Source organism: Aquarana catesbeiana, linkage group LG04, assembly GCF_042186555.1.
Source record: "Aquarana catesbeiana isolate 2022-GZ linkage group LG04, ASM4218655v1, whole genome shotgun sequence".
Lineage (NCBI taxonomy): Eukaryota > Metazoa > Chordata > Amphibia > Anura > Ranidae > Aquarana > Aquarana catesbeiana.
In genome coordinates, this window is record NC_133327.1 from 184,116,454 (window position 1) to 184,134,959 (window position 18,506).

The 18,506-nt window shown below is 44.1% G+C and overlaps 1 protein-coding gene across 2 annotated transcripts in view; it reads left to right on the forward strand.

Moving 5' to 3' along the window:
- The first annotated feature begins 15,056 nt into the window (after positions 1–15,056).
- RNF13 (ring finger protein 13) overlaps positions 15,057–18,506 on the forward strand; it is a 177,705-nt gene continuing 174,255 nt past the window's right edge. The window contains exon 1 of one of the 2 annotated variants that reach the window (XM_073625980.1): positions 15,057–15,212. The gene's annotated coding sequence lies outside the window, so the exon portion shown is untranslated. The remainder of the gene's footprint in view (positions 15,213–18,506) is intronic. The other variant, XM_073625979.1, reaches the window with a different exon arrangement.

An 18,506-nucleotide genomic window follows, 5' to 3' on the forward strand; every position in this document is an offset into this window, starting at 1 on the left:
TTAATGTCACGTGACAGTGGCATGTGTCAGTAGTTTTTTATTTTATTTTTTTTTTACAATTCTACTTTTTACAAAAAAAAATGTTCATATTATTTTTTACAATTTTATATTTTTCTGTTACTTTTTTTACAATGCTTTTTTTCATACCGGCATCCCTGTAGAGTATCACCTTAGTGATTGAGGTATACACAAATTGAAATAACTCAACATGCAAATTTACTAGGGAAAAATAAGAATATCAAGTAAACCAAACTAAAGTGCAATAATGTGCAAAGTGTAGAAACCTATAGCATCCCATCAGATTTTATTTACTGAAGATAGGCATTGCAGCAAAATCCTGTGCGGATTAGATAATGTGTCTCTGGGGTGCGATTTGAGCCATGGATTTATATGGCTCAAATCGCAACGCATTCACATCAAACTTGTGCAGGATCCTTTTTATGTCTGCACCAGAAACGTATCGCATGGGTGTTCCTTTTGAATTTGCACCGCATCTAATGTGAGCCCGGGTTCACACTGATGCAGTGCAGGACACCGCATGTGCAGGAATCGCAGCACATTTTTGTGCGAATTAGACGCAGTGTCTCTGGGGTGCGATTTGAGCCATGGATTTGTATAGCTCAATTCGCACTAACCTCATGCAGGACTCTTTTTTAGTCTGCACCTGAATCAGATCGGATGGGTCTTCACACCCATCCGATTCTGCAAATCGCACTGCTAAGCCTCGGTTCACACTAGATGCGGTATGAATTTGCAGCAAATTTGCTGCAGATTCCGCACCGCATTGAAATGGCAACCCGTTCATGCGAACAGATTGCGGAGTGTATGTTATGTTGACGACACCCCGAAATCGGTTTGCATAATGCAGTGCGATTTACTGAACCCCCATGCGATCCGTTTTTGGTGTGGACAAAAAAAGGGTCCTACACAAGTTTAGTGCGAATGCGGTGCGATTTAAGCCGTACAAGTCCATGACTGAAATCGCACCCGAGAGACACAGCATGTAATTCACACAGGAATGTGCTGCGATTCTTGTGCAAATTACATGCGGTGTCTCGCACTGCAACCCTAGCTGAAAATATATTTTCTAGCATGTTATTTTTATTTCTATTACCCATCCAAGAAAACTTTACACTCATATCTTATTGCACACAATAAATAAAAAGTAAGATAAGATCAAAGAAGTAGAAATTGTTTTTCACTGAAATAACTCAATAAATCTGATGTTTCAGTGGCATGTTTACCATAGTAAGGAACAAGTAGTTGTTCTAGTATGTGTTTATCTTAGTATAAGTATGCTTATCTCTATAGCTAGGAAACACTTACAAACATGACTACTGACGTCTTTTAACAATGTCTTTTTTCTTCTTACAAGTACTAGTGCCATATCATTTATAGAACTACTTTTGGATGCTAAAAAACATACAAACATTTTAATAGTTAGTTTAGAATAGCAAGGAAACATCAAAGTATGCGCTAAAATCAACACCTACTCACATGTTACACTACAGAGGCATTTGCTACAGTGTTATTTAATTAGTTATTTGTTTAGAGTACTGTACATGGATAGTTTATGGTTGATTGCTTGTGTATACATCATACTGCCCAACTTTTTGAGATAGGAACAAGGGACACCTATTAGCAAAAGTATGTAGGCATAGGACACACCCCCTGTCACGCCCTTTTAAAGGAGAATTATACAAAAAAAATGGTAGCTGTACTCCTTTATATTGGCTTTTGACATTTACAAATGCAGCAATTTAGAAATTGGATGAAAGTTTTAGCACTGGGAAACACTTTTTGAAAGATAAAAAAAAAATGCATTTTATATACAACTATATAGATCAGAGCAAAATGAGGGATAAATGAGGAAGAAAGAGGGACAGAGGGATTTTGTTCCAAATCAGGGACAGTCCCTCAAAATTAGGGACAGTTGGGGGCTATGTATACATGCATATGGCTAGATTTAGTAGAAGCTGGGCCACCTCCCTGGTCGAAACATCCCCAGGAGAGACGACCGCTTGTTTCTGTCTCCCTCGCAGGCGGGACCGGGGGGGAAGCTGCACCGCGGTCCCCACCTGACGAGCTCCACCTCCATCTGGGATTCCTGCCAGCGACCGTCTGAGTGGATGGCCGAGCCAGTGACGCTGGAGGGTCCCTTGCGAGGGGGCTCCCATGTTGGTGCTGAGCTCGGGGAGTGGAGGGGGGGGCGCTCCGGAGGCCGAGACCTCCGAGCACGTCAGCCCCCAGACTCTCCTGCTGCTGCAGACTCCCCTCTAGCCAGAGAGGCAATCTGCTGATGCAGCCAAGCAATGCCCATTGAAGCAGCAGCTGCTTTTAGTTGGGCCAGGAATCCGTCCATCAGGCAGGTATGTAGAAGCAGGCAGGAGCAGAGGAGCTGTTTCTTCGTCCGGTGACCTCCGACTGACCACCGGACACTGGCACCTCCTTAACTATGCTGCATACTATTCTGGCCACCCCCTTTACTCTGACCAACTAAAAACACCCAGTTAACCCTTAATTGGCAAGCTGGCCCTGCTACCCTGTCATGCCAACCCTGCGCCTATTCCTGCGTCTTTTGCTACAGGCTTCTCTGGAGCAGGCCAGTGTTTATAACAGAACCTAGAAAGAGGGAGGATTATTCTTTCCACTTGAAATCTCATCGTTTGCAAAATATAATTATAAGGCAACAGTGGGTACAGTACAACCAGGAATGGCTGGAGATAGGGATAATCCCAAGCAGTGAGATGTGTGTTTTGACATACTTGGAAGGAACATATAATCTGCTTTGTTTTTCATTCTTTTAATTGGCGAGTTAAAGAAAGCAGACCAGATGACAAAGTCAGACAAGGTGAGGAAGTGCAGAAGCCAAGATGAAAACACAAGATCAAAAATATGCTGCCAGCACACCTTAGTCATTTGCAATCAGAACTGCCTTTATTGACATTCATATGTCAGCAAGACAGCAATGTACTTTGCAGTAGGACATGCTAAATAAATATCAAAGGCAGTTCTGAATACAGAAGCTTAACCACTTCAATACTGGGCACTTTCACCCCCTTCCTGTCCAGGCCAATTTTCAGCTTTCAGTGCTGTCGCACTTTGAATGACAATTGTGTGGTCATGCAACACTGCACCAGTAAGAAATTTTTATCATGTTTTTCACACAAATAAGGCTTTTTTTAGTTGGCATTTAATCATCACTGGGTTTTTATTTTTTGCTTCATAAACAAAAAAAAAAAAATCACACAAATTTTGAAAAAAAAAATTTGTTAGTTTAGGTTATACAATTTTCTAAATAAATAATCTTTCTTCATAAATTTAGGCCAAATTGTATTCTACTACATTTCTTTGGTGAAAATAACCCAAATCAGTGTTTATTATTTAGTCTGTAGGAAAGTTATAGAGTTCACAAACTATGGTATATACAGTATATACCATATTAATCAATGTACTAATGGCCTATCCCATTTCTTGAGGCCCAAAAACGTCAGGATGCAACAAATATAACCCAAATGACCCCTTTTTGGAAAGTAGACAGTCCAAGGTATTTAGAAAGAGGTGTGTCAATTTTTTTTAAGTTGTAATTTTTTGTCACAATTTTTTGGAAAATTAAAGCAGAGTTCCACCCAAAAATGGAACTTCGGCTGTCCAGATTTCTCCCCCCTCCAGTGTCTAATACACTGGAGGGGGGGAGAGTAGATACCTGTCTAATACAGGTATTTGTTCCCACTTCCGGCGAAAGATCGCCGCAGTATCCGCAGCGATCTACGCCATGTCTGGCCCCTCCTCTGTCCCTCCAGCTGTCTTCTGGGAGACACACAGGTCCCAGAAGACAGCAGGGACTACTCAGAACATGCAGAGCGACTCGCGCATGTGCAGTAGGGAACAAGGCTGTTAAGCCGCAAAGCTTCACTTCCTGATTCCCTTATTGGCAATGCCGGCGCCTCCACCTGGAGCTGAGGGACGGTCCACTTCAGGTGAGGACATTGTGGGTGCCCTGGACAGGTAAGTGTGCTTATTTTAAAAGTCAGCAGCTGCAGTATTAGTAGCTGCTGACTTGATTTTTTTTTTTTTTTTTTCAGGCGGAACTCCGCTTTAAGAAAGAGATTCTTTTTCAGATTTTTTTTTACATACTGTCACCAGTGCAATATAGCGTCATCATATAGCTAGTGTGGCGGTGAAAAGGGATACTGACTGGTGACAGTATGTAAAAAAAAAAAAAATTAAAAATCTTTTTCATTACAATTTTTTTTTCTTTTTTTACACACTGTGACCATAGTAGTGTTTTCTTTTATACATTATGATTGTTTTTACAGTGAGGGAAAAAATATTTGATTCCCTGCTGATTTTGTATGTTTGCCCACTGACAAAGAAATGATCAATCTATAATTTTATTGGTGGGTTTATTTTAACAGTAAGAGAAAGAAGAAGAAGAACAAAAAAATCCAGAAAAATGCTTTTCAAAAAAGTTATAAATTGATTTGCATTTTAATGAGTGAAATAAGTATTTATTTGACCCATATTATGACCATATTTTCTATGGGATTAAGGTCTGGAGACTGGCTAGGCCACTCCGGGTCCTTAATGTGCTTCTTCTTGAGCCACTTCTTTGTTGCCTTTGCCATGTATTTTGGGTTGTTGTCATGCTGGAATGACCATCCATTTCAATGCCCCGGCTGAATGAAGGAGGCTCTCACCCAAGATTTGATGGTACATGGCCCTGTCCATTGTCCCTTTGATGCGGTGAAGTTGTCCTTTCCCCTCAGCAGAAAAACACCCCCAAAGCATAATGTTTCCACCTTCATGTTTGATGGTGGGGGGTGGTGTTCTTGGGGTCATAGGCAGCATTCCTCCTCCTCCAAACACAGCGAGTTGAGTTGATGCCAAAGAACTTGCTTTCGGTCTCATCTGACCACGACACTTTCACCCAGTTCTCCTCTGAATCATTCAGATATTCATTAGCAAACTTCAGACGGGCCTGTACATGTGCTTTCTTGAGCAGGAGGACCTTGTGGGCGCTGCAGGAATTCAGTCCTTCACGGCGTAGTGTGTTACTAATTGTTTTCTTGGTGACTATGGTCCCAGCCGCCTTGAGATCATTGACGAGATTCTCCCTTGCGGGGCCGGATTACCATAGGGCAGGGATCTTCAAACTACAGCCTTCCAGATGTTGTGAAACTACACATCCCATAAGGCATTGTAAAACTCTGACATTCACAGACATGACTAGGCATGATGGGAATTGTAGCTCCTGAACCACTGGAGGGCCATAGTTTGAAGACCCCTGCCATAGGGGTTATTGAAGCAGTAGCTCCAGGACCCTACCTCAAGACAGACCCAGCCCAGTGAGTCATTAATGCTGTTTGCTCTGTATGTGTGTGTATACAATTATTATGTAAATTGTGTGGTGTATTGTTATGTAAATCGTGGGTGGCAGGAGGTATTGTTATATAAATTGTGGGGCGCCAGCTGAGTTCCACACAGTGTAGTGTAGCACAACATAGAGGATGACTCTTAGTTCCTTCCCCGCAGCTTTCACAAAACGCCCACTTCCTCCTAACTCCCACCCCTACAGTGACAGTCTCACTTGCTGGGCACCCACACTTGTCTTTTGCTGGTGGAGGGAGTGTGAGGAACGGTCCACACACCGATTGGCCGAGGGTACCATCAGTGAATTACACTAGCTCCGCCCCCCGTGTTCTCCCTCTCTCGGCAGTACGTGTGGGGGAGAACACACAAGTAAAGCGACGCCCCACAAGTGATGGGAGAGGGTGCAGTGCCCAGTCTACTTCTCATGCAATCAACATTGTTGTTACTTTCCCACACTGCAAAGTAAATGACGTGTTTTGTGCAAACATCTTCTAGCTCAAAAAGGTGACAGCAGCAAGAATGAATGATCACCATAGTAAAGATATAAGAAAAAATAATGACATCTGAACATCTTCCAGCAAATTTTAAGTGCATTCCTCCCTTACTATATTAGTAAGCTTTGTACATATTTTTTTTAACTTTAGGAAGAAGGATGCAGACTCATCACAAGTACAGAGAGAAAACAATTACTATGTACGTGCTCTGTTTACACCATGCATGAGCTGTGGTGTGTTGTGTAAAAATGCAGCATGACTGCATTTTTTTTTTAACAGAGAAAACATGTCTGCATTTTTATTGCAGCACAACGCACGTCACAACAGCACATAAAGTGCAATGAATTTTCTTTCATTAACTTTGAATAGATTTAATAAAAAATGAAAAATTAAACAATGCAAAGCATTTTTACCAACTGCACACACTAGAGGGCAGGCATCAAATGGACCATAACGCACGCCTCCAACCCCATTTTCATTACAGTCCACCCCCTCTCCTAGTCACAGCTACTCCCTGCCACCAAAAACCACTTATACCAACTCACCTTCTCCACACAGTTACAGCATCTGCCACCCACCTCTCTCTGGTCACTGTGCCTCTCTACCAACTACTTTACTTTACAGATCACAGCACCTCTGAATGCAAACCTCTCCTCCTCCGTTATGCTACCTCCAGTCTACCCATCTTTTTCCTCTTCCAGAACTACCCTCCTATCCATCTCCCCCCACCCGGTTTCATTACACTGCCTTTGTGCCATGCTTCTCTCACCATCCAGGTCACAGACCTGCCTTTCACCTCATACACCTTGCCTTGGGCACTGGATGGCCTTGTCCCAGCACTGGCGGCAGGCGGCATTGATAGGTAAATTGCAGGGCATATTCATAGGTATATCATCACCACTGCTGAATGCTGCCGACATTGGGGATGTAAACATGCCCTGCCGGTCACTGTCACTGAGCCTGCCATCAGCCTGTACTGCAAAGGTAAGCATATGGGGGAAGGGGGATGTCCAGCGGTAACAGAGAAAGGATTATAGTTTGGAGTGTTAGCTCTCTATTTTCAGTGCATATACAATCATAAGTAATGGCAGTGTTTCATTTTTAAAATAATGGTTGTGCTGAGGTTTGTGTATGTCCCTGAGACTCTGGCTTGCAGGAAAAGCAATTTCAGTATATTTTATGAATACAAGAAGGTTTTTGTTTTGTTTAACTATGCCCCTTTAAGCCCCTCCCACTCTTACCCCATTGTGGACCCACTCACAGTTTGCCATGGCACGCTACAAGAGCCACATTACTACTCTACTTAGAGGTTGTACACTTCCCTTTACACTTTGTACCTATAAGTAAGCCCTATTCTAGCCTACCTATAGGTACTGTAAATATCTCCTAAACGTGTACCGTTTAAGAGATATTTACAGTATACTGTGTGGGCTTCGTTTGCAGGTAGGTGTCACATAATGCATACTAGCACATTATGTCTTTACTTTGTAGGGGAGGGAGAAGAAAAGATTTTGACCCAGGGTTTACTTCCTCTTTAAGCTACTCAGAGGCTCTCTCTCCCCCCGTCTTTTACCCTTCTCTCTCTCAGCCCCCCTCTCTCTCACCCGCCCTTACCCCATCTCTATTTAATTGAATTTGTTTTAATAATTTATTTCATTTTATTTATTCCTAAAAAAGGTCCACCAAAATCCTCAGCACCAGGCCCATGATGCTTTTAATCTGGCCCTGCTCCCATGTAGTTCTGGGCTGATTCCTCACCATTCTCATGATCATTGAAACTCCACAAGGTGATATCTTGCATGGAGCCCCAGACCGAGGGAGTTTGACAGTTATTTTGTGTTTCTCAAACGGTATGGCTGAAATCACGTTGCCTTCGCACCAAAAACGGTGAAGGACTCTTTTTTTGGTCCGCACTGGAATCGGATTGCATGGGTGTTCACACCTATGCGATCCAATTCCTGCACCATTTGACAGTTCGCACTGTGATCTGGGGCCCGATCTGGGGATGTCATTAAGTTTACATTGACACCCCCAGTGGTTTGCAGATGTCAGTGTGAACCAGTGTGCGATTCAGGTGCGATGCAGGAACTGGCACTGAATCGCAGGGTTTCCCGCATCGCACCAGTGTGGACTAAAAAGTCTGTGGCATAGGTGTGCAGTGTATGCAACTTGTAGGCTCAGGTCCTATTTAGCCATACCTCTTGAAGCCCATCCTACTGTTAGCACAGTGTGGCACACCCTCCTTTCACTGTGATGTATCTTGCTTCTATTTGCAATGCACAGGGGTGCCCCCAGGTTTTTCACAATTCTAGCAAAGCCCCTGGTGCTGTACATTTCATTTTACCTCCGACTGTTCCATAGCTATTCACAATCAGTGCAGATTCGTAACTGCGCAGTAACTCATTAACTCAGCTGGGAGTGGGATCCCAGCTGCTGAAGATGCTTGGACAAGCACATTGATGGGAGGGCACAGTTTGAAGTCTTTGCCCTGGGACCGGATGATCTTGTCCTGGCATTGCAATACAGGACCATTATCTGAGTGCAGTCTCTTCCATTTCTGGGCCTAACATACCTGTCATCTGTTGATCTACTGGTTTCAGGCTGTCATGCACCTTTTTCATGCCAAAACTAGTCCTTCCTTACAATCTAATAGGGAGGGGCAAGTGGTACAAAAGGTTATAACTGTGGGGGATGAGCTGATGGAAGTTCTAAAAGTTCAGTTAAGCTGGCCATACACAGTGCAAATTTCCTTCCTCCCTCCCACCCGGTTGCAGAAAAGAAATTCACACAATTCCCCCATCAACACAGACATTGTTGACAGGGGAATCAGCTATTGTCTTCTCCTGGCAGTGGGAGGGCAGGGGAAGCCGTCTGGAGAAGACAGTGATTTTTTCCAGCGGCTCTAGCAGCCACTAGCGATAATCGCAAGAGAATCTGTCAAGCTGGTTGTACCCAAGTTGATCGATCGGTACATTCAGCCTGCCCATTAACAGTTTGAATCTCGGCCAGTTCCTGCTAAACTGTGTAAGGCCGGCCTTAGTTGGAGGTGTGATAGGCTTCCCTGAAGAGATACTTTTTTCAGAGATTGTCTAAAGGCAGCCGCGGTAGGAGACAGCTTGACACATTGAGGTAGAGAGTTCCAGAGGTTGGGAGAGGCTCTGGAGAAGTCCTGGAGACAAGCATGGGAGGAGGAGACAAGAGAGCTTGATAGCAGGAGGTGTTAAAAGGAATGGAGAGGACAGTTTGGGTGATATTTGAAGACAAGATTGGTGGTGTAGCTGGGGCAGAGTTGTGAATGGCTTTGTATATTTAAAGTCTTTGCAATTTTATGTTGAGAAACATTATTCTGAAATTCTTTGACAATTTTTAGATGCAGCTTTTCACAAATCTATGAACCTCTGCCCAAATTTACTTCTGAGACACTCTGACTCTTTAAAGGGTTTTTTTTTTTTTTTACCCAGTCATGTTACTGACCTAATTAGTTGCAAAATGTTCTTCAGCTCTTCCTTGTTAGTACCACTTACTTTGCCAGCCTTTTGTTGCCCTGTCCCAACTTTTCTGCCATCAAAATTACCTTGATTTTTTTCCTAATATGGTATCTTTTCTGCATTTAAACATTTTATATGTTTTCTATTTTCTATTCTAAATAAAATATGGGTTTATGAGGTTTGCAAATCATTGCATTCTTTTTCTATGTAGATTTTACACAGTGCCCCAACTTATGCCACGGTTAACTTTAATCTTTACGCTGCGTTTTTTGCACACATGTTGAAAAAATAATTTTAGACCTGAAGATTGCATAAATCCCCAAAACATTATATATTTTCTGAAAGCAGACAGGCTAGAGAATAAAATACTGGTAGTTCATTTTTTGTTTTTTTTTTTTGTTTTTATATCACACAATGTTACCGCAGAGATCTAGGAAACAACATTTCAGTAAAAAGTTCATTTTAGGGCACACAAATACAATAAATTCCCTTTTTTTGGTAAAATATAAAAGATAAGGTAGCACTAATTAAATAATTATTCAACATGTCAGCCCGTAAATTTGTGTGGGTCTGTGAAATGGCAACAAACTTCAGTACCCTATATTTTCCATAGGAGACAATTACCGTGTTTCCCGGAAAATAAGCACGGGTCTTATATTAATTTTGGCAACAAAAGACACAGTAGGGCTTATTTTCAGGGTAGGTCTTACCATGTACTGTGCGGTCTTCTCTCCCCCTCTCTCTCCCTGCCTGACAGGAATTGTACATTATATACTACTGTAATAGAGTGGATTATAGGATTTTACAAGCATTTTAAACTAGGTCTTATTTTTGGGGAAGGGCTTATATTGCAGCCCTCCTGGAAAATAATGCTAGATCTTATTTTCGGGGTAGGTCTTATTTTCGGGGAAATGCGATAGAAAGCCCCCTATAGGTCATCAGTTTAGTGATATGGAGGGATCTGATGCTAGAAATATTGCTTTCAATCCGGCGTGCACGGTGATATGAAACATGTGTATTGCAATCAACGTTTTCATGCATAGGCCTCCCCAATGCGTGAGTGGCTGAGTGGCCTCAAAAATGGTTGGGGAGGGTTTTATAGGCTTGGTTGAAACTTTAATTTTTTACAATTAAAACATTTTTTTTTTTTTTTTTTTTAAAGTCCCCTATGTGATGATTTTTTGGTGGCAGTTTCTCTTTAATAAGACCCTGGATGTCTCCCCTGTATCTAATGCAGTGCAAATCGCATTGCATTAGATTATTTCCGAGCCAGTGAAAGTTAAAGGGGGACCCTGGAAGTGACGTTTTACACATCGATCCCAGGTCAGCAACAAGAAGGGGAGGAAAGCTGATTAGTGTCCGTTCAGCTCCCTCCCCTATACCCAGTAGCCCCCACTATACCAGTCCCGGGCCAGCAGATGACCAAGTAGAGAATTTGGTATACATGGCATGGGGGGGTGTACAAGTAATCTGATGCCTGCAGAGGCACCAGGCTGCTTCCATCTGACAGCCAGCAGTTGACATGTAAGGCAACCTATGGAAGGGAAAGCAATATTAAACCAAAAAGCAAACTTTTCTTTTTATTGTGGCTTACCAATTCTTAGATGTGGATGCAATGGTTTTTTTTTTTAGGCTTTCTTTCCTGTATTTTCACTTGGTGATGCTGCCAGTTGTTTTTCATCAAAACAAGCTATTTTGCAGATGTAGTACTTAGAGTGTTGAGACAAACCATTTACCACTGACAGGGGAGCTTGTGGACGGGGCTTAGGCACCCTAGTGGGGACGAGTGGAACTAAACTTAGTTCCACTGGTATCTAAACTTAGGCTGGGAGCTGCGGTCATGTGATAGTCAACTTTGTAGCAGGTTTCCCAGACTTAGAAGCAAGCTGCAATGACACCTTGTTAACTCCTTGTTCTCCATAGCTGACTCCAATACGCTGATGACACTTGAACACCTTTGTGCATAGGGGGCAACACTTCCCAGGGGTGCAGCGTTTTGAGGCTGGTACTGCTGACCCTGTACCCACCAATTCATGTTACCTCTCTCCCCGTGACCATCCCGCTTTTGCTATGGGATACAGCAGGCACTTTCTCCCTACTCCCCGCACTTGCTCTCTTCCTCGAGGTACCTCAGATTTACACTTCCTGCATGCCTTCAGGCTGGGACCCTAGGCACTTTGTGGTGCAAGTCCGGTCCCAAAGAGTGGGGAACCAGCTGCTAGTGAAGGTGCCAATCATTGATCAGCGATTTTTAGCGGGACTGTGACATTGCGGCAAACAGATTGGACACTTTTTGGGACCGTTGACATTTATACAGTGATCAGTGCTATAAAAATGCACTGATTACTGTATAAATGCCACTGGCAGGGAAGGGGTTAACACTAGGGGGCGATCAAGGGGTTAAATGTGTTCCCTGGGAGGTGTTTCTAACTGTGGGGGGAGTGTACTGACTGGAGGAGGAGAGAGATTGCTGTTCGTGATCACTAGGAACAGGCGATCTCTCTCTACTCCCCTGATAGAACAGGGATCTGTCTGTTTACATTGACAAATCCCCGTTCTGGTTCTCTGTGTAGTGATCGCACGTGGCCGGCCATGCGCATCAGTTCCCCCACCATGCAACGGGCACGCACACCTACTATAACTGTTTAAAAGGCCAGCATACAGCTATGGCGATTTGCGGGAACAAGCAGACCTATAATAACGTATAATGACGGCGACTGGTCGGCAAGTGGTTAAGAGACTTCAAACCAGGCAAAGCAAGAGAACAAACAAAGATCCTAGGTACAGTTCTCAAAAAACAACTTCAACACAGTTCCTATACAGAGCTCTTCTAACATCCCATAGAGTGTGCATACCTTATACAGAAGACATGTCCATACTCCATAAATCAATTCCCTTTAAGCCAAGAGCCTATTAGGGCAATATTCCACAAGAGGTAGTGCAAGTCCTTTAGAGTCCATGATTGGCAGTAATCCATAGAGGCAGAAGTCCATGATTAGCAGCTACCCTCACCAGGAAGCCCAATAGGCTCCCACCATCCTCCACAGGGGGTTACCGCTACAGCAAAGTATCCAACTACATTTTTGGCAGTATTTCCCCTTGGGAACTGACCCAGGCATTTGAAGGAAGCCCCTTTTATGTTGGCTGACCTGTAGGGGGTGGTAACCCTTACAGCCAGGTTACCTTCAGCTCTCAGGTCAACCTGAGGACACAGAAAAGCATCAAAACATTGTAACATTTGGCACCTGCCTACCTACTTAGGCCCCTTTCACATGATTGGACCGTTCAGGTTTACCTGAACGGGCGCTCCATGCTAGTCTATGGAGCGACGGATGTCAGCGGTGACATGTCCGCTGACATCCGACCCGGTCCGATCCGCTAAAAGCAGACGGATGACTCTACGTTCAGATCCGTCCCTGGCGGATCGGATCGGGTGAGAGCTGATGAAAACGGACATGCTGTCCGTTTTCGTCCGATCCCTCCATAGAAACCAGCGGCGCCTGACAAGCCCCTCCCTGATCAGTGAGCAGAGAAGGACCTGTCATCCGCCGGCTCAGTGGAGATCAACTGAGAGATCGAGCTCCGTGGAAGCGGATCCGCCTCGTGAGAATGAGGCCTTACAATCATCAGCTTATGTAAACTTGTTATTGCAAAAGGTACAAAACTGTATAAAGTGTTAAAACAGTTAGCTGGAGTTTGGCTTCAATTTGTTAAAGTGCAGTTCCAGTCATCTGTGAAAAAAATTAAAGTCAGCAGCTACAAAAAGTGTAGCTGCTGACTTTTAAAAAACAGCCACTCACCTGTCCCAGGATCCAGTGGTGTGCTCACCCCAGTCGGTGTCTTCGGCATCTTCACTATGGGTACCTGGCTGTGACAGCTTGTGGCTTCACAGCCGGGTGGGTATCCACTGCACATGTGCGAGTTGTGCTGCGCATCGTGAATGGTGGATTCAGTCTTCTGGGACCAATCAATATACACTTATTGTTTTTTTTTTTTTTTTACCAAATGTAGCAGAATACATATTGGCCTAAATTGATGAAGAAATTCGATTTTTTTCATATTTTTTATTGGATGTGTTTTATAACAGAAAGTAAAAAATTGTGTTTTTTTGTTTTTTCTTTCAAAATTGTCAGTATTTTTTTGTTTATAGTGCAAATAATAAAAAGTGCAGAGATGATCAAATACCACTAAATGAAAGCTCTATTTGTGGGGAAAAAAATACATAAATTTTATTTAGGTACAGCATTGCACAATTGCGCAATTGTCAGTTAACCTCTTGCCGACCAGCCGCCGTCATTATCTGCGGCAGGTTGGCACGGCTGCACAAACTGGCGTAGGTGTACGTTGGCCGCTTTAAGAGCTATAGGGGGTGTGACGTTTGAGCCGATGCGCGTGGCCAGTGGCCGCGATGTCCGCCGGCGACCTGTGATTGCTCCACAGAGAGCTAGAACGGGGATCGGTCAATGTAAACAGACCGATCCCCATTCTGTCAGGGAAGTAGAGAGAGATCGTCTCTGTTCCTAGTGATCTCTCTCTACTCCCAGTCAGTCCACTCCCCCCACAGTTAGAAACACCTCCCTAGGACACACTTAACCCCTTGATCACCCCCTAGTGTTAAACCCTGCCAGTGACATTTATAGGGAATCAGTGGTTATTTTTAGCTCTGATCGCTATATAAATGTCAGTGGTCACAAAAATGTGTCAAAAGTGTCTGATTTGTCTGCTGCAATGTCGCAGTCCCACTAAAAATCGCTGATCACAGCCATTACTAGTAAAAAAATAAAATAATAATAAAAATGCCATAAAACCATCCCCTATTTTGTAGATGCTATAACATTTGTGCAAACCAATCAATATACGCTTATGGCGATTTTTTACCAAAAATATGTAGAAGAATACATATCGGCCTAAACTGGTGAAGAAATTTTTACAAAAAATGTTTTGGGATATTTATCATAACAAAAAGTAAAAAAAAAATATTGTTTTTTTTTTTTTCAAAATTGACACTCTCTCTCTATTTTTGTTTATAGCGCAAGAAATAAAAACCACAGAGATGATCAAATACCACCAAAAGAAAGCTCTATTTGTGGGGGAAAAAAGGACATCAATTTTGTTTATGTACAACATCGCACGACTGCGCAATTGTCATTTAAATCAGCGCAGTGATGTATCGCAAAAAACGGACTGGTCAGGAAGGGGGTAAATCCTTCCAGGGCTGAAGTGGTTAACGTAACGCAGTGCCGTATTGCAAGAAATGGCCTGGTCATGAAGGGGGGTAAATCTTCCGAAGGGCAAGTGGTTAATAGTGTTTTAAACAAAATGACACATATGGGATGAATTTCCGCTTTATTCCCTTTAAAATAAAAAGCCAAGTATTTTCAAAAGATCAGCAGGGATGTAACAAAACAGACAGGTGAAGAGGAATGTTATTTTAGAAATGCTGTCTAGAATAGGCGGGGCTTTGGTATAGTAAATCAGTTGTGGTTTCCATGCGGGGTCTCAGTGCCATCCCCCTCCCCCCTCATAGTACACACTGCAGGGTCCGCCGCACTACACCAGCCCACCCTCCTGTCCTTGTGTGTACGCCCCTCCCTCAGCGAACCACGCGGTCCAGTCACATGCCCCACAGGACATCTAATACTCCCCCTTTACTGTCAGGAAGGAAGAGAATGATTGACAGGACGCTCGGCGAATTGGCGCGCTCAGCTGTCTCCTCTCAGCCAATCAGCGCAGCCCGGGCTGTGTTCTCCTCATCTCGCTTGTTTAGGGCCGAGCAGTGCAGTGTGCTGGGAATGAACGGTGTGCTGTTCTGTATGGAAGCTGCATGTCACCGGAGCTGGGGCCCTGACACAAGGAGGTAATAGAACGTGTCTGTGTGTGTGTGTGAGAGACACCGCTTCCTATTCTGCATCGAATGCCCGGGTGACCCCCACAGGAGGGTGTGACACTCACATGACAGCTCTTCTGTGAGTCTCTATACTGTGCACATCTGTCTTTTTATATAGCAACAGGTCTTACACTGAGGAGTATAGGTACTTGGTGCAAGAGCTTACACTCTACTGGGACTGCTAGGACATGTATGAGTGTCATTGACTTGTCCCTGGACTGTGGTGCTGAGGGAAGATGGAGAAGCTTTGCTGGGTGATGGAATGGAAGGGCCACTCACACACTGCATAGATCAGTACAAGGACATCCAGACAGGGGCATTGCATGGCTATACAGTTGCTGTGTGTTTTTAGGCCTCATTCACACAAGCGCTGAGGCCCGTACACCGTCAATAAGCGTTTGTTTATAAGGGGCCTGGAGCCGCGTGCAGGCAGCCTATGTAAGGCTCCATTCACACTTGGTCGTTTTTAGGATCGTTGCAGGATCAATGCGATTCTGCCCTCGATCTCAAAACGCACTGCAACCGCAAAACACAGGTCCAGGTGCGAGCAAATCTCACGTGAAACTGGTCACCCAAAAGAAGCTCCTGCTCCTTTTTGGGTGACAATCATCACACGATGCGATTTGCCGTGCGGCAGAACTGCACTGCATTTAAGGTGCCATTGAAAAGAATTGCACCGGAACCTGCGTTTTGCGATTTTGTAGTGCATTTTGAGACAGCAGGCAGAACCACAGTGACGTCTTGGGTTCCGTCTCCGAAGTCGCACGATTTCCAGTGTGACTTTTATCCGACTTTAGCCCCCCGTTCACATCGGGGCAATTTGACATGCCAAATCACAGTCTATTGTGGACACCGTCCGACTTTGCAGCGCCGCACCGATTTCCAAAAAGTTGTCCCTGCACTACTTTTAGCGACTTCGGGGGCGATTACAATAGACATCTGTGCATGAACCTGCACCGTTGTCTTATAAATCACCCCCGAACTCGCAATGAAATGTGGGTTTGAGATTGTGCGAGTTTAGCTGAACAAACACGATTTCAAACCCACCTCCAATGTGAATGTAGGCTAAATAGTAGTTAATAGTCAGCCACGTTAGTCATAAATACCTTTCCATGCAGTACCTCACCAAAGTGAGTACACCCCTCACATATTTGTAAATATTTGATTATATCTTTTCATGTGACAGCACTGAGGCTGCATTCGCACCTGAGGTTTTTCAGCTCGTAAAACGCCTGAAAAACGCCCAACATGCAAAATCCCATTCATTTAAATGGCCCCTGCTTACATCTGAGCGTTTTGTAGCCTGAAGCAAAACGCCTGAAGCTCAAAAAAGTACATGAACTTCTTTTTGGACAGATTAAAGGTATTTTTCTGCTTTTTACATTGGTGACCTTTTGACCTGTGCAAAATTACAGCAAAAAAAGTGACTTCCTACCTGAAAACTAAACGCTCAGGTGTGTAATGCAGCCTGAAGAAATGACACTTTGCTACAATGTAAAGTAGTGAGTGTACAGCTTGTATAACAGTGTAAATTTGCTGTCCCCTCAAAATAACTCAACACACAACCATTAATGTCCAAACCACTGGCAACAAAAGTGATTACACCCCTAAGTGAAAATGTCCAAATTGGGCCCAAAGTGTCAATAATTTGTGTGGCCACCATTATTTTCCAGCACTGCCTTAACCCTCTTGGGCATGGAGTTCACCAGAGCTTCACAGGTTGCCACTGGAGTCCTCTTCCACTTCTCCATGACGACATCACGCAGTTGGGGGATGTTAGAGACCTTGCCCTCCTCCACCTTCTGTTTGAGGATGCCCCACAGATGCTCAATAGGGTTTAGGTCTGGAGACATGCTTGGCCAGTCCATCACTTTTACCCTCAGAGCTTCTTTAGCAAGGCAGTGGTCATATTAGAGGTGTGTTTGGGGGTCGTTATCATGTTGGAATACTGCCCCGCGGCCTAGTCCTCAAAGGGAGGGGATCATGCTCTGCTTCAGTATGTCACAGTACATGTTGGCATTCATGGATCGCTCAATGAACTGTAAGTCTCCAGTGCCGGCAGCACTCATGCAGCCCCAGACCATGACACTCCCAACACCATGCTTGACTGTAGGCAAGAAAACACTTGTCTTTGTACTCTTCACCTGGTTGCCGTTACACACGCTTGCCACCAGAGAGAGAGTATCACCGCTCCAGGTGGGTCAGATCAAAGTAAAAGGCATCTCCTTCAGTCTAGAAGTCCAGGTGCTGGCAATGCTGTAGCAGTTAGACATCAAAGAAATCCTGGACAGCCGCACTCCAAAAATATTTGCCTTTATTCAATAAAGTGTCATCCAAAATACAGGTCACAGCAGAGTGGGACAAAGCTTACGCATTTTGCACTACACAGAATGCTTAGTCATAGCTCATGATGACTAAGCTATGACTAAAAACTCTGTGTAGTGTGAAACGCGTAAGCTTTGTTCCAGTCTGCTGTGACCTGTATTTTGGATGACACTTTATTGAATAAAGGCAAATATTTTTGGAGTGCGGCTGTCCAGGATTTCTTTGTCTAACACGCTTGCCACCACCTGAACCAAATAAGTTCATCTTGGTCTCCTCAGACCACAGGACAGTTCCAGTAATCCATGTCCTTAGTCTGCTTGTCTTCAGCAAACTGTTTGTAGGCTTTCTTGTGCATCATCTTTAGAAGAGGCTTCCTTTTGGGACGACAGCCATGCAGACCAATTCGATGCAGTGTGCAGCGTATGGTCTGAGCACTGACAGGCTGACCCCCCCCACCCCTTCAACCTCTGCAGCAATGCTGGCAGCACTCATACATCTATTTCCCAAAGGCAACCTCTGGATATGATGCTAAGTACATGCGCTCAACTTCTTTGGTGGACCATGGCGAGGCCTTTTTTGCGTGGAACCTGTCCTGTTAAACTGCTGTATGGTCTTGGCCACCGTGCTGCAGCTCAGTTTCAGGGTCTTGGCAATCTTCTTAGAACCTAGGCCATCTTTATGTAGAGCAACAATTCCTTTTTTTCAGATCCTCAGAGAGTTCTTTGCCATGAGGTGCCATGTTGAACTTCCATTGACCAGTATGAGCGAGTGAGAGCGATAACACCAAATTTAACACACCTGCTCCCCATTCACACTAACGAGTCACATGACACCGGGGAGGGAAAATGGCTAATTGGGCCCAATTTGGACATTTTCACTTAGGGGTGTACTCACTTTTGTTGCCAGCGCTTTAGACATTAATGGCTGTGTGTTGAGTTA